Source organism: Neofelis nebulosa, chromosome 10, assembly GCF_028018385.1.
Source record: "Neofelis nebulosa isolate mNeoNeb1 chromosome 10, mNeoNeb1.pri, whole genome shotgun sequence".
Classification (NCBI taxonomy): Eukaryota; Metazoa; Chordata; class Mammalia; order Carnivora; family Felidae; genus Neofelis; species Neofelis nebulosa.
Genome location: NC_080791.1, coordinates 56,639,995 through 56,666,201, shown reverse-complemented (window position 1 = coordinate 56,666,201; position 26,207 = coordinate 56,639,995). Strand labels below are relative to the sequence as shown.

Genomic DNA, 26,207 nt, shown 5'->3' with positions numbered 1-26,207 from the left:
AGGCAGGAAGGTCGAGAAAGCCTGTGCCTGAAGAGGTAGGCAGGAGGCCCTGTCCCTCAGGTCTTTGTCACAGAGTTTGGTTTCTGTGCTGCCAGCAGAGGGGAGTCTGGGGAGAGTTTAAGCAGGAGACGATGTCAGATCTGCTTTTCAGAGGTTGTTCTGGTCAGTCTTTGGAGAAGACTGAGGCAGAGAGGGCAGCTCGGGCCTGTTTTGAGAATCCAGAGGACAAGGAAAGGTAAGGTTCTGAACCTGGGCTCCAGGGGTGGGCGTGGGGGGTCAAGGATATTTAGGGGGAAAGAGACAAGCTACTGATTGTGTCTATGTGGGGTAAGGGAGATAGAGAATCTGAGATGTTTGGGCCTGCGACAGTCTTTAGGGTGAGAGGGGACCATTCCCAGGAAGGGAGTGTGTGGTTCACAGGGATGCAGCAGGAAAGAGATAAAGCAGGAGAGGGGGTGGGCCAGGAGCATTGGGACTGAATGCTTGGGGTCAGCATCTGGGTTCTTTTTTTTTTTTTTTTCTTAATTTTTTTTTTTAACGTTTATTTATTTTTGAGAGAGAGAGACAGAGCATGAACAGGGGAGGGGCAGAGAGAGAGGGAGACACAGATTCTGAAACAGGCTCCAGGCTCCGAGCTGTCAGCACAGAGCCCGACGCAGGGCTCGAACTCACGGACTGTGAGATCATGACCTGAGCCGAAGTCGGACGCTTAACCGACCAAGCCACCCAGGCGCCCCCAGCATCTGGGTTCTGATGGTGGTTCTCAGGAGAGGTGGAGGCAGGAACAGGGGTGCGTGCATGTGGACTTTGTGGGTAGCCTTTCCCAGGTCGATGGCAAAGGGTGCACGCTTGAGTGGCAGCTGGGGGAGGAGGCAGAGTTGGAGGCTTTGGGTTTTTATTTTTGGAGGGGAACATAAAGCCTACAGCCCTGTGCAGGAGAGGAGGTAGCCAATCAGTGGGCTGGAGAGACAAGGTGCCGACCAGAGACTGAGGAGAGGCAGCACTTCCCGCTTCTGGGTGGTGAGGGGACCGGAGTGGGGACAGGGCAGGTGAGGGAGATCAGGCCTGAAGGCCTCAGTGAAGCAGGAGCCAAGGTGTCTGCCCTCCAAGGAGAGGGTCAAGTGGAGCAGGCCTCAAGGCAGGAAGCTTGGAGGCGTGGCCGTGGAAAGTGGAAGGGAGACCAAGGTGAGAGCCATAAATCTGTGTTGGCTCCTTTCATATGGTGGAGGGATTGGGGATGGCTTCGGGAAACGTCTGTATTAAGTAAATAAGAATTTATACCTGGCCTGCTTCTCATTCTGCTGGATCCTTGGCTCCAGTCTTGAAAGGATGGGCAGCTTCAGGATCCTCCCTGACCCCCGATCCTGCGACTCCCTCCCCTCCACCAAGCGATCATTATCAGCTTACCGGCACTTCCTGATGTTCGTAACAGGGGGAATCTTGGACCCACCATTATCAATTGCATTTCCCCCGGGACCTTGAACTCCTTGTTGGATTTCTTTCCTGTCTTCAGCAGCACGGGGGCGCGGGTCACACCCAATAGGTGCCTAATACCTTTAAAGCGAAGCAAAGGGGAGAACTTTATTTGACCGCCTCTGCTGCCCCCTGCTGTATGATATGGGTTGGTGCAGAATAATGGTTCCAAGTGCTAACGCTACGGCTCTGACTCTCCAATTTGGGGGTCTCCAGACACTGTTTCACGCCTAAAAATTATTGAAGACGCCACAGAACTTTTGCTTATATGGTTTATATTGGCCTTTACAGTGTTATAAATTAAAACAGACTCTTAAAAATGTTCATGTAATTAATTTAAAATAACAACCTTCCTACGTTTAAACATCTTTATGAAAAATATCTTTTCCTAAAGAAAAACAAGAGGGTGAAGAGTGGCATTGTTTCAGAGATTTACAAGTTTCTTAATGCCTGGCTTAACAAAAGACAGCTGGATTCTCCTATCTGTTTCTGCATTCGATCAAGCACAATATGCTGTTTTGTTTGAAGCTGACAAAGAAAATGGAGGCTTATGCTGATATGTAGTTAGAAAAGAAGGGGTATTTTAATGGCCTTTTCAAATAATTGCGGACACAGCAACAGTCAGTTGCTATTAGAATCTGAAATCACATCAGTGAAATTTTCTTACTCAGTTCTATTAACGTCCATTGGTCTCCTTTGCACTGTTAAATACATCTTTTACCCGTGCCTGATTTTGTAACAGCATGCAGTGGCCATTAGGGAAAAAATTAATTCGCCAAGTTACCTTTCAAATGCTGATAAATTTTGGCATACACTAGCTAAAAAAATCAAATTCACTAATATCACTACTGATCTCATCAGAGAAATCTTTCAGTATTGAGAAGCTGTCAAGCTTACAGTGGTGAACACGAGTCTTCCAAAATTCTAATTTTCACTTGAAAGCTTGAATTTTTATCATTAGCCACAAATCCTGTCAGTCTACCCTGAAATGACAGGCTCATTTCTTCAGTTTTGAGAAAATGCCTGCCAGATATTCAAGTCAGCATAAGCATAATTTGCCTATCAATTTTTCTTTCGAGCAAAAATAGCATTCCATGAAAAAAGTGGCTAGGGTAGCTCACAGTTCAAGCAGTTGCACAAATGCTTTTCCTGGAGGCAACCACAATGCTTCTGTCTACAGCAGAAGTGCTTCAGGATACTTTCCGTTTCATCACAAGGAATATTAAAAAGGTGTGTATTCAAGGGTCAATAAAGAATGAATTGAATACGTTTTCTTGTTTCATCAATAAGATAATTTTATTGCTCTCTTGAGTGATATTGGCAGTGTTTTCTTGCGAGGCCATGGCAGCAAAGAATATGATTATTTCTAGGACAGTTTGGAGCTCCAATTGGTATGGAGACACCAGTGGTTGCATCATCTGTGAAACATCACCCCAGTGGAAAAGGCAAGGGATGCTTAGTATCGTTATGCAAAGAGTTTGGACGTAAAAGGGTCTAGTGTCTGCTCTGGAATGTGTATTTTGTACTAGGCACTGGTTCGAGCATTTTACTCTTTAAAAAAAAATTGTGGTAAAATATACATGACATAAAATTTATATTTTCACCATTTTTTAAAGTTTATTTATTTCGAGAGAGAGGGAGAGAGAGAACGCACACAAGTGGGGGAGGGGCAGAGAGAGGGAGGGAGAGAGAGAGAGAGAGAGAGAGAGAGAGAGAATCCCAAGCAGGCTCTGCACCATCAGTGTGGCGCCCAACGTGGGGCTCAAACTCACAAACCTTGAGATCATGACCTGAGTCCAAATCAAGAGTTGGTCACTCAACTGAGCCACCCATATGGCCATGTTTTCACCACTGTTTAATTTTTAATTTTTTGTGTTTATTTTTGAGAGAGAGAGAGAGTGTGTGTGTGTGTGTGTGTGTGAGTGGGGAAGGGGTGGAGAGAGGGGGAGACACAGAATGCGAAGCAGGCTCCAGGCTCTGAGCTGGCAGCACAGAGCCCGACGCGGGGCTCGAACTCAGGAACCGCGAGATCATGACCTGAGCCGAAGACAGATGTCCAACCGATGGAGCCACCCAGGCGCCCCTCACCATTTTTAGTGTAGAGTTCAGTGGCATAAAGCCCATGCACACTGTTATGCAACCATCAGCACTGCTCATCTCCAGGACTTTTTTCATCTTATGAAACTGAAAGACACGCCCATTACACAATAACTTCCTATTCCCTCATCCCCCAGCCCCCGGCAACCACCATTCTACTTTCCATCTTCATGAATTTGTTACCTCATACAAGCGAAACCATACAGACTTATTCACTCAGCGTAATGTCTTCAAGGTTCGTCCATGTTGTAGCATGTGCCAGGATTTCCTTCCTTTTCAAGACCGGATAATAGTCCGTTGTATGGATATGTCACATATTTTGTTTCTCCATCCGTCAATGGGTCGTGGAGTTGCTTCCATCTCTTGGCTGCCATGAAAAGTGCTGCTGTGGACTTGGGCGTGCGAGTATCAATTCTGTTGGGTAGATCCCCATTAGTGGAATTGCTGGGTTATATGGTCGTTCTATTTTCAATATGTTTTAATTAAAATTTTAAAAATGAAAAATTTTAAGTGTTAAATACTGTTTGCCACAGTGGCTGCAACATTTTACCTTCCCACCAGCAGTGCACAAGGGTTCCAGTGTTTCCACATCCTCTCCAACACTTGTTATTTTTATGTTTTTTGATAATAGCCATCCCAGTGGGTACGAAGTATTATCTTCTTTTTTTTTTAAAGTTTATTTATTTATTATGAGAGAGAGAGAAAGAGAACTAGCAGGGGAGGGGCAGAGAGAGAGAGTGGGGGAGGTAGGATCGGAAGTGGGCTCTGTACTGATAGCAGAGAGCTCGATGTGGGGTGTGAACTCAAAACCCGCGAGATCATGACCTGAGCAGAAGTCAGACACTTAACTGACTGAGCCACCCAGGCGCCCCAGCTTTGTGGTTTCGATTTGCAATTTCCTAATGGTTAGTGATGTTAAGCATCTTTTCATGTGCTTATTGGTCATCTGTTTATCTTCTTTGAAGAAATGTCTACTCTAGTTCTTTGCTTGTTTTTGAATCAGGTTGTTTTTGCTTGTTGACAAGTATTTTGCTCTTAAGCTTCATCACAGCCCTAGAGGGTAAGCTGTTATGGTTGTCACTTACCGACGTGAGAAAACCAACCTGGAGGTTAAGTAGCACGCCCACAGTCACACAGCTAGGAAGGGGTAAATCCGGGGTAAAGATAATCTGGTGTTCTTTTTCACCATGCCTTTCTCTTGTGCAGAGAACGGAAGGGCATCCTTTATCTCCAGGAGCAGCAGGGATGGGGGAAGAAACAGGAGTGTCACTCAGTTGATGTCCTGTCTCGAGCATCATGCACCTAAGAGGCAATCATGGGTGCTCTTCTTCAGGGTAGAAAACTGGAAATACCCCAACCAGCCAACACCTCAGGAAAGGTGATACTAACTGTGGCTTCCTATAATAACTCAACTCAAGGAAACTTTGCTGAGCACCCAGCCCATGCCAGAACCCACAGACTTCTCTTCTTATTCAGTTTCTGTAACAGAACAAGTTTCAGCATAAAGGGGAATTCAGTGAAAGGATATGGGGGAGTCCCCCAACTTCTAAGGGCAGGGGTAGGGTCACGCCTCTGGATGAGGCAAAAAACAGGGCCATCCAACAGGTCCCAAATGAATATTATGGTCCATCCACCCAAAGAGAAACTGAGTTTGCTATCTCTGTCCTAGTTGCAAAATTCTTGGAAAGAAGGCATTCGGCCTAGAATGACCATGGTCCTCAGTCTTCATCATGGAAGTTGAGAGCAAAGGAATGTGGTATCTGTGTTTGCAAACATGGATGGTGGGGCAGGGGCAATTCTTGGGGGAAAAAAAGGTGCTTGGCAGACAATCTTCCCAGCTTCTCCCACATTGATCAATACACAAACATGCCTTTTCAGTCTCAATGATGTTTGTTTGTAATATTTTGAACTTTTGTTTTACTGAGCAATTCTGCATGGATAGCAACGAGAGGATTCACACATTGTGACTTCTAGTGTGACTTCTGGTGGTGATTTCTCTTACCTTGGTGCACTGGTCAGCTACTGCCATAATGATGCTGTGTAACAAACAACTAAAAATCTTGATGGCTTATAAACAGTATCTCTCTGTGTTGCTCACAGTCTGCAGGTAGGCTGGCGTGGCAGGAAATGCTCTGCTTCGGGCTTTCAGGCTCAGGTCTGTTCCACCTGCCTCTCATTCTGAGATCAACGGCCGCCCAACTCACGCTTTCTTCACGCAACTGTCAGGGTGCAAGCAGAAACACGTGATGCCCCTTAAGGCCTGGGCTCAGAGCAATCACACAGTCTCTTCCGACCACATTCCACTGGCCAAAGCGGGACACGAGACCAAGTCCAAAGTCAACAGACCAAGGAAGTACACTCTACCCTCATTGGACCATGGCAGTGATAGGAGGGAGAATGGAGAACAAAATGGCATAGGCGGAGAGAGAGCGGCGAGGTAGGACGTCGGGCAGGGCTCACCTCCTCGCAGAAGGCTTCCTGGGTCAGCGCTCCTCTGGGCTGCCACAGGCCCTTGGGCTTCCCTCTGTCTTCCCATCTACCAGTCACTTCTGTGAACATCAGCTTACGCGTCCGCTTCTACCAGGCCACACACACCCCAGCACCCAGCATGGGGCCTGGTACATCGTGGTACTCGCAACAGTGGTCATTGTTGCCCCCTGTTCTACTGCCCCCTGTGGGCAGCCCAGTCCTCCTGGGCAGGGGGAACAATTCCTTCACGCAGTCATTGCCTCTTTCCTTTCTTCATTCTTTAAATACATGTAGACTGAGCGATTGCCTTGTGCTCAGCATTGGTTTAGTGTTGGGGATACAGCAGTGAAAATCTCTGCCATCATGAAATTTAGTTTCTAGTGGAGGGAGGTAGACAACAAACAAACAAACAAACAAGAACAGGATATTAGTTGAGATATGTGCTGCAGAGAAAAGAAAGAGCGCCACAGACGGAGGAGAACATGGAGTGTCAGCAGGGGGGTTACTATATTAAATGGAGTGGTCAAGAAAGGGGACATCTGAGTGAAAAAAAACAAAAACAAAAACCTGAAGCAGACCACAGGTGCAAAGGCCCTGAGGTGGAGCACACCTAGTATGTTCAAGCCAGGAGGCCAATGTGGCTTGAGTGAAGGGGGTGATGGAGGGGGTGGGGTGGAGGAGGAAGGTAAAAGATGGATCCATGAGGTCACAGAGAGTGGATCGGTGGGCCCAGAGCCCACGGTAAGGAATTGAATTTTTGCTTCCGTCGAAATGGGGAAGCACCTCCGAGCTCAAAGCAGAGGGGTTCAGTGTTTGCCTCAGGAGTTAAATAGACCAAGGCGGGGAGGGGGGGGTTCAAAGCAGGGACAGTGGAATGCAGCAACCAGAGGGGAGGTGGTGGTAGCCCAGGGGAGGGCAACAGCAGGGCGGTGTGAGAGGTGGTCAGATTCCATAAGTCTTTGGAAGGTGGAGCCACAGGATTTCCTGATGAACTGAATGTAGGTTGTGAGAGAGAGGAGTCAAGGCTGGCCCCGCCCAAGCACCTAGAGGGATGGCAGTGCCCTGATCTGTCACGAGGAAGGTGACAGGAGCGAGAGGTTTTGGGGGGCAGATCAGAATTTGGGATTGGATGTGCTGATTCTCAGCTGTCTCTCAGACATCCAAGCAGACATGGCGGGCCAACAGTTGGGTGTCTGAATCTGGGGTCTGAGAGAGGTCCAGAAACGTGGGCGTTGGGGCACGGGGACGGTGTTTAAAGTCTCGTGCTTGGATGAGACCAATAAAGAAATGGTTGCTGAAGAAGACAAGACCAGGACTGAGCCTCAGCCTCCTGCATCCGGGAAGAGGAGGACTGGGCAAGAGAGACAGAGGGGGAGTCCGGGAGAAGAGCAGGCCGAAACCCAGGGGTAGGGCGGGGCTAAGGAACCACAGGAGGCTGGACCTGGGGGCAGAGATCAGCCTCGATCCTCTGAGGGGTTCTGATGTAAAAGAAGGGAAGACAAGGGACAGAGAGGGAAACTGAGGTTTTCGTGACATAGAGCACGTGAGACATGTGTGTATACCCAAGGGAAGAAGAGAGGACAGAAGAGCTGAATGCGTGGGAGAGAGCAGACTGCCTGGGGCAGGGGTGGGGGCACACCGGAGGAGGGGCTGGCTTGAGCTTGAGGACTTGTATTACCCACAAGATATGGAGGGAGCCTGAGGTGGGGCGCTCTTTTCCGTTTGCTTTCATTTTCTCAGTGACTCAGGAGGCAAGATCATCAGCTGGGATGGAGGTGGGAAGGGGTCTTGGAGATGGGAGGGCAGAGGAGAAGCTATGCAGCTGTCGCCTAGGAGGACAGGACAGGAGACCCTGGTATGCTTGCGTGGAAGCCTTCAGGCTCCCCGCCGTCAGCCGACACGCATTCAGCATCAGGCAGCCTGGAGGGCCCAGACCCCTGGCGCTTACACTGAAGCTCCTTTCCTTCCACACCGGTTGGTGGGCCAGGCAATGCAGTGTGGACGTGCAACTAAGGGACTTAATAGCATGCCACAGATCAGGGACTGGGAGAAGGAACATGCCTGGCAAATTTCAAGGCTCCAAGACTAGGTTTACATATTTAGGCAAGTTCCCCTGCTTCCAAATTTAAACAGTGGGAGGTGGGAGGTGGGGGGTGGGGGTGGGTAGCGGGACGTTCAGCAGCATCCCTCTGGGGTGGTCTTACAAGGTCCCCTATGCCACCGACCCTAATGTACCCATAAAGCAGATCCTGTCACTGTCATGTCCTTAGGAATGAGAACCCCATCTCCCTGACAAGAGCTGGTGCTTGGCCGCCCTGTCTGGTTTCATTGTTTCATATTTTTGGGTCTGTTTTTTGGCAGAGGCTGCTTTTCCTAGATTACTTAACATCTGTTAGCTTGCTTCTAAAATAAAAGCGGGCAAGTCTGACTTCGATGTTTTCTCTTCCTCTGCGGTGGCCGTCAGTACAGGCCCGGCTGTCCGGGATCCTGCCCGGTGCTTTTCCACCCTGATGTCATGCCCGCTCGTGGGTGGGCTTTGGTGTCCCGCCTATATCGCTCAAGCCCTTTCCCCTTCCTGGAGCGTCTTCTGCCTCCAGCTTCTGGCCTGGCTCCCGAGGACGCCTTGCCACCCAGGACCCCACTCCTGGGTTCTTGGGGTGCTGGCCTTCGGGTGTGGGCTGGCACACGCTGAGCCTTGTGGTGCTGTGACCAGCTGGCCAGGCCCATCCAGGGATGTCCCTGCCTCTTACATCCCAGCCAGTCCCAACTCCGTCCTCTTCCTGCCTGTCCCATCAAGGCACCCCGGGAGGCCCTGTGCCAGCCCAGGAGCCAGGGCCATAACCTTGCTCAGGCCGGGAAGAAGGTGCTCACATTTGCTGAATGCTTCTGATGCACGTCAGGCACTGTGCCAGGCATGTATGGCCGGCACTTCTGCTAATTCCCCAATATCTGTGCCCTCAGTCTTCCACAGTAGTAGCACTCCTGATTTTCACCTGGACGGTGGCCCTTTGGCATCAAAAGCGCATTTCACGGACTCTCTTGCTGGGGCCCTGGGACTAAAGTTACAGCCAACAGAATGTAAACAAAATTGCTGCCTAGGACTTCTGGGAAGCACCCTTAAAGGGAGTGCCATGCACTTCTTTGGTCCTTCTCTTATCTGCCACCTGGAACATGTAATGTGATGGCTGGGGCTCTAGCTGCCATCTTGGTCTTTGAAGACAAGGGCCACACCGTAGGGTCGGAGGAGCCATGAGCTAGAAGCAGCCTGAATGCCCAAGGACTTAACAAAGCAGAGCCTCCCCACCACCCCTGGACCATCGATTTCCAACCGTGCAACTGGGAGAGAAACAAAGTCTCATTTAAGCCAGAACAACTCTGGGGATTTGTTACTCATCACTGAACCTAATCCTGCAGTGATGCCTTCCTTCTGCTGACTCACCTCATTTTCACTCTCACAAGAGCCCTGTCAAGCGGGTGTTACCCCCCTCATTGTAGAGAAGAGAAAGGAGGTTTAGGGATCTTATTTAGGCAAGCGGCCTGGGGCCCCCCGGCCAGTGTAAGACTGAAGTGAAGTGAAGTGCCCGCTCTGACTCCTGGCCCTGCTCTCGCCAGCAGCCCTCGGGGCCACACCCGGGCTCACCCACCTGTGTGCCCTGATACCACCTGGTCTTCCCAAGAGTCCTTCATACAGGGCCCAGAAGCATCTAATGACATGGGTGACACTAGATGACAACTGCTTCCGGGGCAGCTTTACCACTGGCAGCCCCACATCCCTCAGCGGTGGGCACACCCGGACCGGTGGTCACCACAGACCCATGGCCGAGCCAGGACCCGTCGCTGCCCTGGGGACACCCAGACACTGAGCCGTTGCGACCTGCCAAATTTCCCGGGATTTGTTTCCTCCCTTCCCGGAGCCCTGGGAGCTTTCTGAGCCGGGGCCTTGGCTGCCAGCCCCTGGGGTCTGGTGAAAGGCTGGAGCAGGGCTAAGAGATTAAGGAAATGAGGCCCGTCAACGCTGGCAAGAAGTGATAGCCCAAATTGTGTCTTGGCCTGACCTTGCCCTGGCCTCACAAGTCAGGACCTCCCACTCCTGTCTTGACCCTTCTGTCTCCCCTGACTCTCTGAACATCCTACGACCCCAAGAAATCGCAGAGTCCTAGCTTGCTGGGGCCAGAGCAATCAGGCTCAGGCTGACCTAAGGGTGCCCACCCACCCCTGCCCCCACCCAGGTACCTGTCAGACATGGTGAGCTCCGAATCAGTACAGGCCAAGGGGCTCCATACTCAGGGGGGCTTGTGTCATACCCTGGCTCTCCGGCTTTCTACCCGTGTGAGCTTGGCCAGTGATTTCACCTTCGGAGCCTCAGTTTTCCCATCTGACAAATAGGGAGAACGGTACCTACCACATAAGACTGTAGCAGGATTAATGTGACAATGCACCATGAAGCCTGGCACAGGGCCTGGCACACAGGTAACACTCAGCGAAGGTTGTCATCGCTGCTGTTCTTGCATTACCCCTCGTTTGTGTCAGGCAGCCTTTGTGCTGGACCCAGTGATAAACTCGGGACACAGTGACCCAGGGACCCAGGGTCCCAGGGTCCCAGGGACCCAGTGATAAACTCGAAGAACAGGGGTTCTTTAAGGAACTCACAATCCGATGAGGAACCATGGCAACAGACAGCTTTCAAAAGTAAAAAAAAAAAACAAAAAAACGTTCTAATGGAGGAGAGAACAAGACACAGTGGGAGCACCAGGGAGATACAGTGGGAGCACTCAGGGCGCTCCATGGGGCAATCAGGGAGGTCATCCCGGAGCCGGCAGAGCTTGAGTGGAGGCTTGCCGAGGAGCAAGTTTTTACCAGGCAAATCCAGGTGATGAAGGAGCGGCTCTCTGTCTGCGGTTCTCTAGTCCTGTGATAGGGTGGGGGTGGGAACGAGGCTCGTTCTGTGGCCGGTGTCTCACCAGGGCTCCAAAAGCTGTGGACGAGAGGGTCCCGGTACCCAGATTCCTCAATGGAGGGTCAGCCCACCCTGCAGGACCAGCAGAGGGTGTGCTCCCAGACGTGTCCTGCCAGCCTCTGGCCCTCACCCACCCACAAGAGAGACTTGTCATTCCGCTCTGCTTCTCTTCTCTCCTCGAAGTCAAGTGAGGAGGGTTTCCGGAGCACTGTTCAGAGAGCTTGACACATGAGCCTTGACTTTGGGAGACACAGGGACCAGAAGTGCTCTCACACGCAGTCTCTCACAGCAAGAGGCTGTGCGTGGCGGCAGAGCGGGGAGGGCCGGGGCCCCGCTGGGAACGGCTCGCTGCCTGGGTAGACTGGACAGAGGATGCCTGATTATCCGGGGGACCTGATGGGGGCCTGCCTGTCTGAGCTGGTGTCCCTCTGCCCGAGGACCACTTTGGGGGCGGTGAGGAGATCCCAACAGAGCGGGGACAGCTGGAAAGCAACAGGGAAGTTGCAAACCAGAAGAGGCCCTGCCTCATCGGGGGAAATCCAGGTGAGAGATCCCCAGAGGAGGAGGTTTCCTGAAAAATCTCCCGGAGAATCCCATGAATTAAGATCACCTTGGGACATCCGCCATGGCCAGAGTGTCCCCAAGGCTGGGTTACAACCGTATCAGGCAAGGAGGGCCTTTTCTGCCCTCTTTCCTGCTCTGCACTCCACTCTGGAGGGGCCACAGCCAGCAGCGGGTGAAGGTCACGGAGGGAGAGCAGCGCCCTCTTCAGGTTTCCATTTTCTGAGGCAGGACTAGCTTGAAAGAAGGGTCTCCTTCTAGACTGGGAAGATTTCAGAGTTTTAATATTACTTTGAGCTGTGTTAAAAAAAAAAAAATGTGTGTGGGGCGCCTGGGTGGCTCAGTCGGTTAAGCGTCCGACTTCGGCTCAGGTCACGATCTCGCGGTCCGTGAGTTCGAGCCCCGCGTCGGGCTCTGGGCAGATGGCTCAGAGCCTGGAGCCTGCTTCTGATTCTATGTCTCCCTCTCTCTCTGCCCCTCCCCCATTCATGCTCTGTCTCTCTCTGTCTCAAAAATAAATAAACGTTAAAAAAAATTTAATAAAAAAAAAAAACGTGTGGATGACGTACATAAAATTAGACAGATTAGTATAAGCAGCCCCCATTACCCATCATCCACTGCAACGATAATCAGGTCATACCAATCTTGTTTCATCTCCACCCTCAGCCCACCGCCTCTAATGTAATTTTGAATCAAATCTGTGAGGAAGAGTAGAACGACTTCCTGCTTGCCTCTGAAAAATGAAAAATAAAAAAAGTCAACCTCCTCTACTGTTTGATTAGGGCTCTCAATTTAGGGTGTAAACCTGGAATCAAAGCCGGCAGGACCCATGGAGTCCTTACACTGAAGGTGGGGTTCGTATCTTCTTCTTTTGTCATCGTGCCCACTACTCAGGTTGTGGAATCAAGGTAATGCTGGCTTCATAAGTTTTCCTTCCATTTCTATTTTTTGGATATCGTGCCCACTACTCAGGACAGTGCCAGGCACATAGTAGGTGCTCAATAAATCATTCTGGAGCCTCTCATTCTATCTGTTCCTCTGTTGCTATTCCAGGCAGCGGCTCTCCTGCGTGTATCAGCTGCACAACAAATGATGTTTTAGTCTAAACGTGTGTGGTGAAATATTTGTAATAAAAATCTTCTGTTGTTTATCTGAAACTCACCTTTGACTGGGACTCCTGTGTTTTAGCTAGCAACCCTAGGTGGGTCTTGCGGTCTCCTTGATTACCTGGGGCTCCTGGAGAAGCATTCTCAAACCAGCTTGCATCAGAATTACCTGGAGAGCTTGTTAAAACAGATTTCTGGGCCTCACACCCAGAGTTTCTGATTCATAAGTCTGGGGTAGAGTCCAAGAATCAATCTTTCTTTCTTTCTTTCTTTCTTTCTTTCTTTCTTTCTTTCTTTCCTTCATTCCTCCCTCCCTTCCTTCCTTCCTTCCTTCCTTCCTTCCTTCCTTCCTTCCTTCCTTCCTGTCTTTCCTTCTTTCTTTCTTTAAACTTTATGCCCAACATGGGGATCAAGAGTCTCATGCTCCACTGACTGAGACATCCAGGCACCCCAGTTAAAAACTTTCATTTCTAACAAGTTCCAAGGCGATACTGATGCTGTGGTCTTGGGGCCACATTCTGAAAACCACTGTTCCTGGACTCAGTCCATTACCCTAGAGAAACTCATGAACAGGATACAGTAAAGCACAGTGATCCAAAATGGCCACAAGAGGGCAGAAACGCCCCACTAGTTTGGCCTCAGGCCCCTCACTGTCTTGGGTCTGAATTTACTCTGAGTTTGCTGAGCATTTGCTCTGGCCTGACCACGTCCAGGGCTCTTACTATGACAAAAACATGGGTCAGACTCAGTGCCTGCTTTTGAGGAGCTCAAGGTCTGGAGAAGGAGACAGAGGTGTTAACGGGCAAACACAATTGGTGCTGAGGTGGTGAGAAGCGTGGAGTGGAGTGGGGAGGCTCTGGGAGCCCAGAGGAGGCTGGGGGTAGTCAGGCAGGCTTCCTGGAGGAGCTTGTCTCCTGAACCATGAATAGAAGTCACCCAGTTGGGGAGAAGAGTAGAAAGGACAATCTGGGCTTAGGAACCCTCGATGCAAGGGTACACAGGCTGGGAGGTATTTGGTATGTTCAAGGGGGTAGTGCAGGAGCAGGGAAGAGAATGGGTGGGTGAATGCCTAATGAGGCTGGCAGCATCTTGGCTGGATCCTGAGAGTCTCAGGGAGCTTCTGGAGGGTTTTAACTAGATGCTAGGGGAGGGTGTGGTGGAGGGACCAGAGGCAGGGAAACTGGTGAGGAAGCCGGTGCAAGGGTCTGGGGAAAAGGTGACCAGATGAAGCAAGAATGGCAACAGTCTCTCATTTATTCATTCGTTTCTTCATTCGTTCATTCATTCCACGCAATTACGGAACAACTTCTCTGAGCCGAGCCCTGGGCTGGGTTCTGGGCCTTGGTGGTGCTCAAGACAGCTTCTGGCCTTCTCAGAGCTTAAATTCTAACAGGACAGGCCACCATCCAACAGCCAATGGCACAGTGAGGCAGCTGTGGTCTCTGGGGACAGTACAAGGGATGCTAAGGAAGCCAAACGTACAGGCAGGGGTGAGGGTGGGAGGTATGACCCAGGAGAGTCCCTGACCCAGAGATCACAGATGCTTCATTCAGCCAGACCCTGGCACCTTCCCCACTGCAGTTCAGAGCTAACAATATGGTCTTTGAAGGCTGCTGCCACTGCTGGAGGTCCAGCCTTTCCTGCCCCCGGCCTCCCTTAGCCACACAACCCTGGCCTTTAGCAAGCAAGAAAGAAGGATTATATGCAGGTGCCAGGAGCTGGGCCCACTCCTCGACCAGAGTCAGTCTGGCCTCCAGCTCCAGGCGACTGCCCAGGCAGGCACCTTCTCCAAACATCCGGGGCTCTCTTCCTAAGCATGTGAAGTGTGGGCCAGCTCGAAGTTGAGGAGATGGAGGAGATGACCTTAAGTGCCAAGGAGATGCTCTGTGAGGCTGTCCCGGAGTGTACCGCATTCATCCGCAGAGGTGGGATTGGCCCCATGAGTAGAGTTCGTTAAAATCAAGCTAACTGGAGCATTACTTTCTAGAAAGGTGGCCTTCTTGCTCCTCCGAGAACATGCCGAGTTCATTCTAGCCTTGAGGGCTTTGCACATGCAATTCTTTCTGCTTGCTCTCCTCCACTCTAAGGCCTTCACAGGGTTGGCTTCTGTGGTAGGCAGAATAACGGCCCCCCAAAGATGTCTGTGTCCTAATCCTGGATGTGTTCATTCACAAGGTAGAGGAGATTAAATTACGAATATGAAGATGGGGAGATGACCCTTGTGGCCCAATGGAATCACAAGAGTCCTTGTAAGAGGGAGGTGGGGAGAGGGGTTCAGAGTCAGAGAAAGAGACATGATGGTACAACAGGGGTCAGAGGAAGGGGGAGATATGATGATACCTTTGAAGATGGAGGAAGGGGCCACAGGTCAAGCAATGCAGGCGGCTTCCAGAAGCTCCAAAGGGCAAGGAAACAGATTTGTGCCTAGAGGCCCCAGAAGATACACAGCCCCGCGGACCCATTTTAGTCTTCTGACATCTAGAACTGTAAGATAATACACTTTTATTTTAAGCCACTAAGTTCATAGTAACTTGTTATAGCAGCAACAGGAAACAAATACAGCTTATCATTCGGGTCTCGGGCCACCCCATGTAAAGTAGCTGGCCCCCCACCTCCACCCACCTGTTTTCATTTCTGCATAGGCCTTATCGTGACCCGAAGTTATCATACTTGGCTCTTAGTTTATAGCCTGTCTCCCCCAGCCTGTGCTGTGAGTCTCCTTGAGAGCAAAGGCCTTGCTGTGGTCACATAGTGAACACAGGTGCATAGAGGATTCTCCATAAATATTTGTTCCACAAGAGAAAGAAGGAAGGAATACAAAGAATATGGTCTTTGTCCCATGCACACAGAAGGCAAGGGAAGGGAGAGGCTTTGGTGGGCCAGGGGAGGCCTCCAGGCCAGGAGAAAGCAGAATAGAGGGACAGAGGCGTGGGGGGTGAGGGAGATGGCCGCGTGGGGGGTGAGGGAGATGGCCACGTGCGTGCCTGTGGGAGCAGATGGCACCTAACACAGACGCTGTGCACGTACGTTCCCATTTATAGGGCTTTCCGGTTTCAAACTCAGCAACTTTTTTTTCTTTTGTCCCTCAGAACAGAAACCCTTGTTCTCACTTCACAGATAGGGCACTGAGGCTCTGGACAGTGATCAGAAGATGGAGAGACACCCAGGCACCTCTCTTGCAAGGACTCCGTGGGACGTGGGAGGTGCCTGAAGGTTCACCTGCCCCCAGCCTTGCCAATACCTCCTCGCAGGCTAGTTCTGCTGGCCAGGCCATCTTCCAGCCATTGCCCTGCCGTTCCCTCTTCCCCCGCTGCCTCTCCTCTCCTCTCCTCTTCTCTCCTCTCCTCTCCTCCCCTCCCCTCCCCTCCCCAGGCTGGGTCTAGGGTGAGGCCAGGAAGGCATTCACTTGGGTGCAAATTAAAAGGGGCATCAAAACCTCAGTAACCAAGAGAAATAACATCTGCAATATTTTAATAACCATTTTTAACGTTTATTTATTTATTTTGAGAGAGAAAGAGAGACAGCGTGAGTGGGGGAGGGGCAGAAAGAGAGGGAGAGAGAGAGAATCCCAAGCAGGTTCCATACTGTGAATGCAGAGCCCAAGGCAGAGCTCAAATTCACAAACCGTAAGATCATGACCCGAGTTGAAATCAAGAGTCAGATGCTTAACAGACTGAGCCACCTGGGTGTCCCAATTTTTTTTTTTTTTTTGAATCAAAGGTAATGCAAAAAGAAATCCACAATGAGCAAAATACCAAAATCTCAACTATATATATATTTCCCTTTTGGCTCAGGTTCCAATATGGCTTGACACAGTACTGTTTTACTGATCTTGCCCAGATCGGCTACGTGATGCATGGGGCTCCTTCCTCAAAAATTATTCAGAATTTCAAGATGGCAACAGCAGGACATTTACCCAAGTGTGGGGCCCTTGGGAGGCCACACAGGTTATACACCCATGAAGTGAGCCTGGATCCTGACTTTATTTAAAATATTTATACTTTGTTCGTCTTGGGTTTTTCCTTTTGCATTGGTTTTGATTTTTGAAAATACTACTTCTCTTGATTACTGTGGGTTTGAGGGTTGCCATTGATTGTGCACCTGAGGAGAGCACCCTCACCCTCTCCACGTCTTCTCTACTTGGCGTTAGCTCCTTATCAACCCCAGGCAGTCTCCTCCAAGAAGTCTTCCCTACCCACCCCTCCACACTGGCAAGGTGTCAGGCACTTTTGGGCTCTGCAGCCCTCTTCCTCCTCCCCTGGTCACACCTCCAAGCATCTCCTGTGAGACCCGTTGCTTAAGAACAGAAAGGGGACTATGTAGGGGTAGTGCCCAAGATTTGGGCAACTCTGAGTTCTGGCCATCAGTGATGCTAGCGTCAGCCTCCTGATGCCCTCAGGTATGGCCTGTTTGCTGCAATGGACAGAACCCCAGACCCTAAGCGGGGTAACCTGGCTTCATTCAAATCCAGGCTCTGTCATTCCTGGGCTGTTTGAGGCTCAGTTTTCCCATTGCAAAATGGGAATTAAAATACCTACCTCCAGGAGAGTTATGGGACTTAACAAAGAATGCACAGGGTGGGCATCATAAATACTAGTTCCTTTCCTCTGTGCTTGGTCTGGGGGCTCAGCCTGGTCAGCTGTGCCGCTTCCCGCGCCAGTCCCCAATCTCTGAGCTCTTTCCCGCAAGTCTCTGTCCCAGATTAAGAGACGGATAAACAGGCTCAGAGGGATCAGGGATTTGCCCAGAGTCGCATACAGAGTCAGAGGCTAAGCACAGCGGGGAACCCAGGACCAGATGCTCAGCCCCGGCTCTGCAGGTGCTCAACTCCTCCCCTCCTGCTTCCCCGGCCTGGCCTCCGGCAGGCTGGGCTTGAGGGGAACCGCTGAGCCTGCGCAGCATTCGCTGGCCCCTCCCCCGCCTCGCGCCCACACACACATGCACAGAGTGGAGGGCTCTGGGTGCTTCCATGAAAGGCGTGTTTCCCTCCTGAGTCAGAACAGACAGCTTTGGGGCGTGGCTGGGCTGCAGTCCCAGGGCTCGAGCCTGCGCCGGTCCTCCCTCCCTGCTGGAACCTCTGGGCAGCGGCCTGCACAGCTGCAGCCCCTCAGCCGGGCCTGCAACGATAGGCCCACGTTGCATCAGCGTGGCCTGTCTCTGCGCCGGCCCCCGCCTGCCAGCCAATGGGGCCTGGCCGAGTGTACAGATCCCGGCTCGGACCCACCCCACCCACCACGGAATCAGGGCAGCCTGGTCCTCCCTCCGCGTTCTCAGCGAGGGAGGAGGGGGCCCTCTCTGCACAGCATCCAGCATGGCCTTCTTCCTCTGCCCCCAGCCCCACCTGCCAGCTCCACCCTGATTCTCCTTCCTGGCAGTGGCAGAGATGCCCCCTCCGCCTGGACGGGGCCTGATTCTCCCCAGCCTGTTTTTCTCACGCTCTGTATCTGCTCTCACCCACACCTTCCAGCCCACCTTGTCCCTTACTCTACTGTGCTCCCAAGTCGTCCTCTCCGGCCTGGCCTTCTCTCTCTGAGTGCCAGGCTAAGGGATGCTGTCTCCTCCTGGATGTCTCCAAGCTACAACCACCTTCCCTCCCAGGGCCCATCTCAGGAAGAGGACAAAGTGCCATCACCCAGGCCCGACATCCCAGAGTCCTCCTTCCCCCAGTTCCTGGGCCCTTCATGCTCAGTCCACCCCTAGGACCTCTCTAGCCCCATGGTTCCTGCCTGGGTCCAGGCGCTAGCATCTTGCTCTGGGTTATTGTGACAGTCTCCTCTCTGGCTTCTATCACTCTCCACTCAGCAGGCAGAGAACTACTTGAAAAACACCAATGTGACCTTGTCCGTTCCCTGCTAAATTGTCATCAGGGAGAAGCTCCAAGCTTCCCAGCCCCCAGAGCTCCTGGGAGACCCCTGGCTGGCCATCCTCTGCAGCTTTACCCACACATACTCCTACCCCCTCATGTGGTGACCTTTGTTGGGACCCTCCCTGCCTGCCCTGGCGGCTTCCCATGAAATGCTGTCAGGACCTAACTCATTTTAGCCTGAGGCCTAAAGCCAGCGGGCTTGTGGTAGTGGAAAATGACAGGCCTGGCCAGATGCGATCGAGCCCCAGCCTCCCAACCTCCCCAGAGCTGCAGTGAGGGCCTCTGAGCCCCAGGCCCCATTGGCTTGCCCTTCCCTACCCCCCACTCAGACAAAGGTCCTTCAGACCTGGCTTGACCTCCCATTGGATGTTCTTTTCCCATTCACTTCATTGATTTTTAAAAACTGATTATAAAAGTAATATATGCTATTGAAAAATTTCAGAGAAGCAGAGAGGAGAAAATAGAAATAACACGAACTTCTCTCTCCAAAGATAAATAGTGTTAAACCACTTAAGAATATTTCCTTCTGGCCTTTTTCTATGAATATTATACACATTTCTCTATGTCTGTTATTAGTACACATTCATTGAAAAAATAAAACAATTTCAGGGGCACCTGGCTGGCTCAGTTGGTAAAGCAGATGACTCTTGATCTCGGGTCGTGAGTTTGACCCCACGCTGGATATAGAGACTACTTAAAAAAATAAAATCTTTAGGGGCGCCTGGGTGACTCAGTCGGTTAAGCGTCCGACTTCGGCTCAGGTCACGATCTCGCGGTCCGTGGGTTCAAGCCCCGCGTCGGGCTCTGTGCTGACAGCTCAGAGCCTGGAACCTGTTTCGGATTCTGTGTCTCCCTCTTTCTCTGACCCTCCCCTGTTCATGCTCTCTCTCTCTCTCTGTCTCAAAAATAAATAAATGTTAAAAAAAATTTTTAAAAAATAAAAATAAAAATAAAATCTTTAAAAATAAAGAATAAAAAATAAATAAAACAACTTCAAACAGCAGACATGTTTTAAAAATTAAGTGGAAAATCATCTAATAACAAGAGTGGGCTTTTTGGTGAGGTATGAACATACTTCCATTCATCTGTGCCTCTGCACATAGCATTTTCATAGACATGCTGTTTTATAAGCTGCTCTGTTTGAAAAAAAAAATTTTTAATGCTTATTTATTTTTGAGAGACAGAGACAGAGTGTGAGCAGGCAAGGGGCAGAGAGAGAGACACAGAATCAGAAACAGGCTCCAGGCTCTGAGCTGTCAGCACAGAGCCCAATGCGGGGCACAAACTCACAAACCATGAGATCATGCCCTGAGCTGAAGTCAGACGCTTAACCAACTGAGCCACCCAGGTACCCCTATAAACTGCTCTATTTTTTATTCACCAATCCATTGAGCTGTCTTTCACTGAGGACTGAAACAACTTCCTCCTTTATGATGGCTGCCCATGGTCCCTCCTTTACTGACATTCTCCAATTTTCAGCCCTTACAAACGAGGCTGTAATGACTATCCTTGTACCTGTACCTATGCTCATATTTTCAAAAATAATTTCCTTCAGCTAAATTAAAAAAAAAACAAACTGATCTTTTTTTTCAAAAAGAACACAAATAACTTAAAATTTTAAAAATGTGTGAATACGTAATGCATTCATATACAGTTGACCCTAAAACAACACAGGGATTAGGGGTGCTGACCCCCCCACCCCCACATTTCGGATGTCCCGAAATCCACATATAACTTTTGACTTCCTCAGAACTTAACTGTTGTCTCCTGTTGACCAAGAGCCTTACTGATAACATAAAGTCAATTAACACATATTTGTATGATATATGTATTATATACTGTATCCTTACAGTAAAGTAAGCTAAAGTAAAGAAAATGTTTTTAAGAACATCGTAAGGAAGAAAAAATACACTTATAGTATTGTACCGTATTTATCAAAAAAAGTCTGCATATAAGTGCACCCACGCAGTTCAAACCCACGTCATTCTGGGTCAGCTGTAGTCCAAAAATAAGTCTCACCCCTCCCCCTTTCTCCTGTCCTTCCAGTCCTTCCCCTGAATGGAAGGAATGTTACCTTCCTTCCTCACCCACCTGCAGGGATGGTCTGTGTGTGCATCTAACAGCAGTGAATCGTCACATTATCCGTCACTTTGCCCTTCCATATCAGTATCAGGACATAAAGAACTTCCTACTTTTTGTTTTTTCCAGCTTCTTGGTATTCCTACTCCCTACCAATAGATAGGTTGTTTCCAATTTTTGCTATTACAAACAATGTTGCAGGGAATTACTCAGTAACAGGTCTTTAAAGCTCCCAATGCAAACTGCCTTCTAGAAAGGGTGTGCCTCTCTCTCTCTTTCAAAAATTAATAGATATTAAAACAATTTAGAAAGGGTGTGCCAATTTCTCCTCCTGCAAGAACACGTCTTCCTGTTTAAAATGAAATCCCTCAGAGCCTTCTAGATCCTGCTCATATCCCCATGTTACAGATGAGGAAAGTGAGGCACAGAGAGGTGACTTTCCAAGATCACTCAGTGAGAGGTAGCACCCAGACTTCCTAACAACTCCCAGGTTGGGCTCCTGCCCCTCTACGGGCTGCCGTCCTCTGCCTGAGCCTCCCCAGGCAAGCCGCCATGCCACTCACAAGGCTTTGCTATCCTCTCGTGTGTGTGCAAGGCCAGGTGTGAGTGAAAACAACAGGATGGCCCTCAGAGGACACAGCAGGAGTGGCCCGGAAGGACTGGACCAGGCCGAGAAGAGGCAAGCAGAGTGTGGAGTGGAGAGCCCAATGTCATTCGGAGTTCTCAGAGTGCTCTCCAAGTCCTTGTTTCATCTGTGCTTCTCATTATCTTCGAGATTATCATTGCCAGTTTACAGAGGGGGCTCTAGATCACGGGCACAAGGCTAAAACGTAGCAGAGCTGGGATAGGATCCAAGCTAGGGCTTCCTGTATTCATAACACAGAGGAGGCTGCACTGGGCTGAAGTAGGTTAGGGCTGGGGTGTGGTTGGGTGGTCAGGATTCAGGGGTCCCTTTTCCGAGTGTCAGAGATGGTAAGACAGGGAGGTCAGCCCTGTGGGTGAGGTGGGCATCACCACCATTACAGCTGCTGGTGTCACCTAGAGGAGAGGAAGAGAGCTGGGAGCTGGGTGAGGGGGTGAGGGAGACGGTGGGGGTGGGGAAAAGGCCAGGCAGTATTTAACAAGCCTCTACCACCCTACCAGCCCCCCAGCCTTGCAGGCAGCTGGAGCTATTTCCATGGGGCTGCCAGAGGAGGCCTCGGAGGGAGAGGCTGGGGGAAGGGAGGGACCTACTGATCCACTCAAAATAAAATGTGCTCCCCCACTCCTAAAGCTGAGCTTTCTTAAGAGCGTCCTCCCTTGCTCTGGCCCTGAAAAGGCAGAGCATCTCTGCCCAGGGGCACCAAGGACCTGTCTTTGCAACCTGGCACTCCTGATGCAAGGTGACGAGGGCAAAGAAGGGGCTTGGATTTTCTCCAGGGACCAGTGGGAGCCACGGAAGAGCTGGTACAATGGACGGAGCCCTCCGCTGGGGTCAGGAGCTCTGTGCCTGTGTCTGTCAACTGGCAGGGAGTAGGGTGGCAAGAAGAAGTCGCACCCTGTCATTTGACAAATGGAAACTGAAACTCAGAGACTAAGAAGTAACTTCGCCAAGGCGTGAAGGGGTGGAGAGATGAGAGTAGAATCCCAGACTTCCTGGCTGTGCCCTTTCGCCTGTTCTCTGGAGCGTGTGCCTGTACACGGGCTCCTATTAGGCATGTGTGCTATGTGTGGTGCATCCCTGTTGCTGGAGAATATGCAGACACGTGCGCATGGGTGCTACGGGTGTACGCAAATTGCGCGAAGCGGCCGCAGTGGGCGGATGGATGCACGTGCATCCGCGGTGTCGTGTCGGTGGGCGTGTTGTGTCTCCTGGGTGTTGTGTCAGGCATGTGAGCGAGGGCATTGGACTTCCCGTGTGACTTCCTTCCACGCCAGGACGGCAGAGGGGTGGGGGGTGGGGCAGGCCTGCTTTGGGAGGAGGAGGGGAGAGATCCCATGCCCGCCCTCCTCACCCCCACACGGGCCTCCCACCCTTCGACGTGGCAGCTGGCAGGAACGCCCTTTCAGTCGCAAGGCCCCACACTCCACTGAGAGAACCCCAGATTGCAGAAATTGCGTTTCCCTGACTCATGCTTTGGGCTGCGAGCATATTCTTGGCTCCTGGACAGCATCTCAAAGAACTGCCTGTGGTGGCCCTGGCCCTCTGAGGGAAAGGGCCCACAACGGATTGGTTTCCAGAGCCTTCTTTGGCTCCAGTTTTATCCCATGTAAAAAGGAAAAAAGCATTGCACTTCCTTCCAATTAACGTCCTATAATTAAGAGTGAGATACCAGTTAGGTGCCCAGCGAGGCCGGCGGTAGCAAAGTGCCCCATACACGTCATTTTTCTGTCCTCCCCTTTCCCTACCTTCCCTTGGACAAATAGACTTAGTTTAAGTCTCAGGGCTGAATGCAACTCATTGTGTGCTCGTACATACTCCACTTAGCCTCCCTGAGTCTCAGTTTCCTCAGTTTTAAGGTGGTGACATTCCTACTTACCCTGAAACAGTTAAATATGATATGAGTACGGTGAACACTTAAATGATCTTTTATTTTTTGTCCTAGGATTCTGTGGGACAAGGACGTGTGAATCTAGCCACTGGGGCCAGAGCAAGCTGTTCCTGTAACCCCTGGTGAACGGGGGCCTGCCCATCTGGCTGGGTCAATTAGAAGCTGGTTTGGGGGAAGGAGGACTGGGGGTCCAATGTCTGGGCTCTGGCCCAGCTCGACCTCAGACTTGCTGTGTGATCTTGGGCAAATTTCCACCCCTCCCTGGGATGGGATAGATGTGGGGGGCAGGAACAGCTCCTGCAGGCAGCCGAAGGCACTGAAGGAATCCAGATCTGAAATGCTGGAAAGTCTCTCTGCAATGCAAGAGTGTTTCCTCCCTCCAAAAAGAGTGCTTTTTCCAGAAAGTGCAGCCCGGGAGTGTGGGGGAAGGGCCACAGCCAGGCCTGGGCTAGGCTCAGAGCTAAGAATAATGTGGCAAAGTCTCTCAACATTTTTTTTTTTGCTGATCTTGGAAATTTAAAGGAGCCGTTGTCTTTCTTCACGGAGGCGGCGCTTGGAGCTCCAACGACTCAGGCAGCCACCTCCCATCACTCACTCACTGTGCTTACCAAGTTCCTCTTCTGGGCATGCGTTATGCTGGGTACCGGGGACCCTGAGTAGGAGGCCGGGGTCTCCAGTGACACTCAGTGACAATACAGGGTGATGACATGTCAATCCTGCCATAGAGGAGGCTTCTGACCCAGTTTGAGCTACAGTAGCGATCTGGTAAGACTGCCAGAGGGTCTTCCAGACCCAGCCTTTTCCTTAGGCATCAGGAGATTCTCTCTCTGTGAATGGGGGTATTAGTCCTTTCTACTCTGACCTTCTAGGATTCTAGGTTTATCTAAGGGCAGGAGCCTCGGCTTACTCTTCCCCCTCAGGGCAGTCACTAGGAGTCACAGCATTCAGCTTACCCCTAAAAGTGTTGGCGAGGCCTCAGAGAGCTAAGAGATGGAACAGTGAGGAAGAAAGGGAATCTGTTCGATTCTGACAATCTAGACCTACTGGAAACCAAGACCAACCTTTCGTTTATTCCACCAGCTTTGACGGACTCTTAGTGCATGGGCTGATTGCCATCTGAGGACCAAGCTGGGCGTGGGGGTGGGGTGGAGGGCAGGGTATGGCCTGTGACCCAGGCAGTTTCCTTGGATAGCAAAGACTTATCCTTAAAAGCAATACACAGGTAAGGCAGGAAAGCACGTGAGAACCATGACAGCCACTCCAAGGAAACGGACACCCCTCTATAGAGGAGCGATTTTGTTAATGATCAGACCTATCCTAAGAAAGAATACTGAGCTGCCTCTGTGGGACTCCCTGTTCCTGGAGGTGCTGTGTGCTTGCCTTTGGGATACTGTTGAGAGGCTTCTGCCTGGGGCTGTGCCCAGGAATCCACGACCTCTGAGATGCCTTGCAGCCCAGAGCCCCTGCTTCTTTTCTTCTAAGATTCTCTGACTATGAGATTTAACACTCTAAGATTCCTTAGATGGATTCAAAGATTCCATGGGGGTTCAAGTAAGATATCACCTTCTATGATGGTCACTTCAGGATTCAAGTTCTCTCCAATTCTGACCCTGATTCAAAGAGTCTGAACCTCTTCTAACCTAAGATTTCTCACGGTCTGTGTAATCAGACTTTGAGCAGCAGCCCCTAACCCAGACTTCCAAGTTAGTCACCAGCAGCAGACTGGGGTGGCCAGAAAGGGCCCTCCTCCCACCCCTCTGCCAGGGACCCAGATGATTCATCCACTGGGTGCTGGGATTCATTTGTTCCCCACGATCCAAGGATGCACCAGGAAGAAAGAAGATACTCAGGATAGTTTATTGATTGAATGAATGAATGAGTGAGCGAATGAAGGGTCTCTCTACCCTGTCCCTTCCTCTCCACATTGTGCCCATTTGTTATCTATCCCTTCACTATTAGAAGACTTGCGGGAGGTATGGGCATGTCCTAAATAATCTTCTGCTGCCTTCTTGAGTTCCCTACTAACCTGCATGTTTCCTTCTCATCATGTACATCCTTGAGGGCAGAGACTTTGTCCTTTTCTCAGCTGTATCTGTAGCACCTAGAATAGAATTGAATATCCAGCTTAGCTCAGAGCTCAAGGGACTATCAGTTGTGGGAGGGTGGGGTGAGAGGGGTTGATAGACCTGGAGCCATGGGAGGAAACCCGGACAGGGAGGGGGCAGGGATAACCAAGGAGAGAGGGAGCCAGACTTACAGATGGGAAGGAAGCAACGAATGACAGCACCACATTTCACAGCCAAAGAAGGAACTGTGGCCTAGAAAAAGAAAGTAACTTGCTTAGGGTCACACAACATATTACTTAGTGGACAGTCAGGGTTCTCCTTCCTGCACACCCCTCCAGACCCGGCCAAACTACGACGTTCCCCCGGAGTCCCCGCCTCTATCACTTCAAGACTTTCCAGGGTGAGGGTCCGCTATTGGGCCCCTCAGGGCCCCTCTTCCCCTCAGGGCAGTCACTAAGGTCGAGCTCCGGTGATCAGGAGAAGCTGCGGATGGAGAAAGATGCTGCTTTTCTGACCACCTCCCCCGAGACAAAGCAGAGGGGTCCTGACTGAGGAGGGGGCGTGTCGGAGAACCCAATTAAGTTTCAGCTCTAAAACGGGGGAACGGATCCCCTTGGGGCAGAGACCTTGCAAGGGAAAGGGCTGCTGGAAGAAGTGCGATCCGGGGTAAGATTGTGGGGATTGGGGATGCTCCTCTCTGGGGAGCTGGACCCTGAAACTCAGTGTCCCCTCCAGCTCAGTGATTCCAACTACCCCCCTCCCCACCCCCCGCCCGCTCCCCACCTCCAGAACCGGAAAAGTCCGGAGTCTCCGCAGTGTCCACGCGCAGCGCAGGTCGTGCGGTCCGGTGCCCGGCCTCTCTGCTGGGGGTTCCCAGGGCGCCCCCCTCCCTCCATTGGGGGGCAGTAGGACCCAGGGGCCGGGTGAGAGCGCGCAGGGGGAGGGGCGGCAGCCAGGGCGGTCTGGGGGAGGTCTTTGGCTGTTTTTTTTTTTTTTTTTTTT

The 26,207-nt window shown here is 51.0% G+C and overlaps 1 long non-coding RNA gene across 3 annotated transcripts; it reads right to left on the bottom strand.

The window, feature by feature from the left end:
* Positions 1-3,391: 3,391 nt before the first annotated feature.
* On the bottom strand, positions 3,392-26,200 carry LOC131487241 (uncharacterized). Of its 3 annotated transcripts, none has more exons than XR_009249679.1 (6): positions 25,989-26,200; positions 25,397-25,457; positions 25,166-25,240; positions 21,959-22,146; positions 15,004-15,147; positions 3,392-5,789 (listed from the first exon to the last, which is right to left on the bottom strand). It is a non-coding gene; the product is annotated as an uncharacterized LOC131487241 (long non-coding RNA). The 3 variants fall into 3 exon arrangements; XR_009249678.1 differs by lacking the exon at positions 3,392-5,789 and adding an exon at positions 10,285-11,819; XR_009249677.1 differs by lacking the exon at positions 3,392-5,789 and having other exon boundaries at positions 13,911-15,147.
* Between the last annotated feature and the right edge of the window lie 7 nt (positions 26,201-26,207).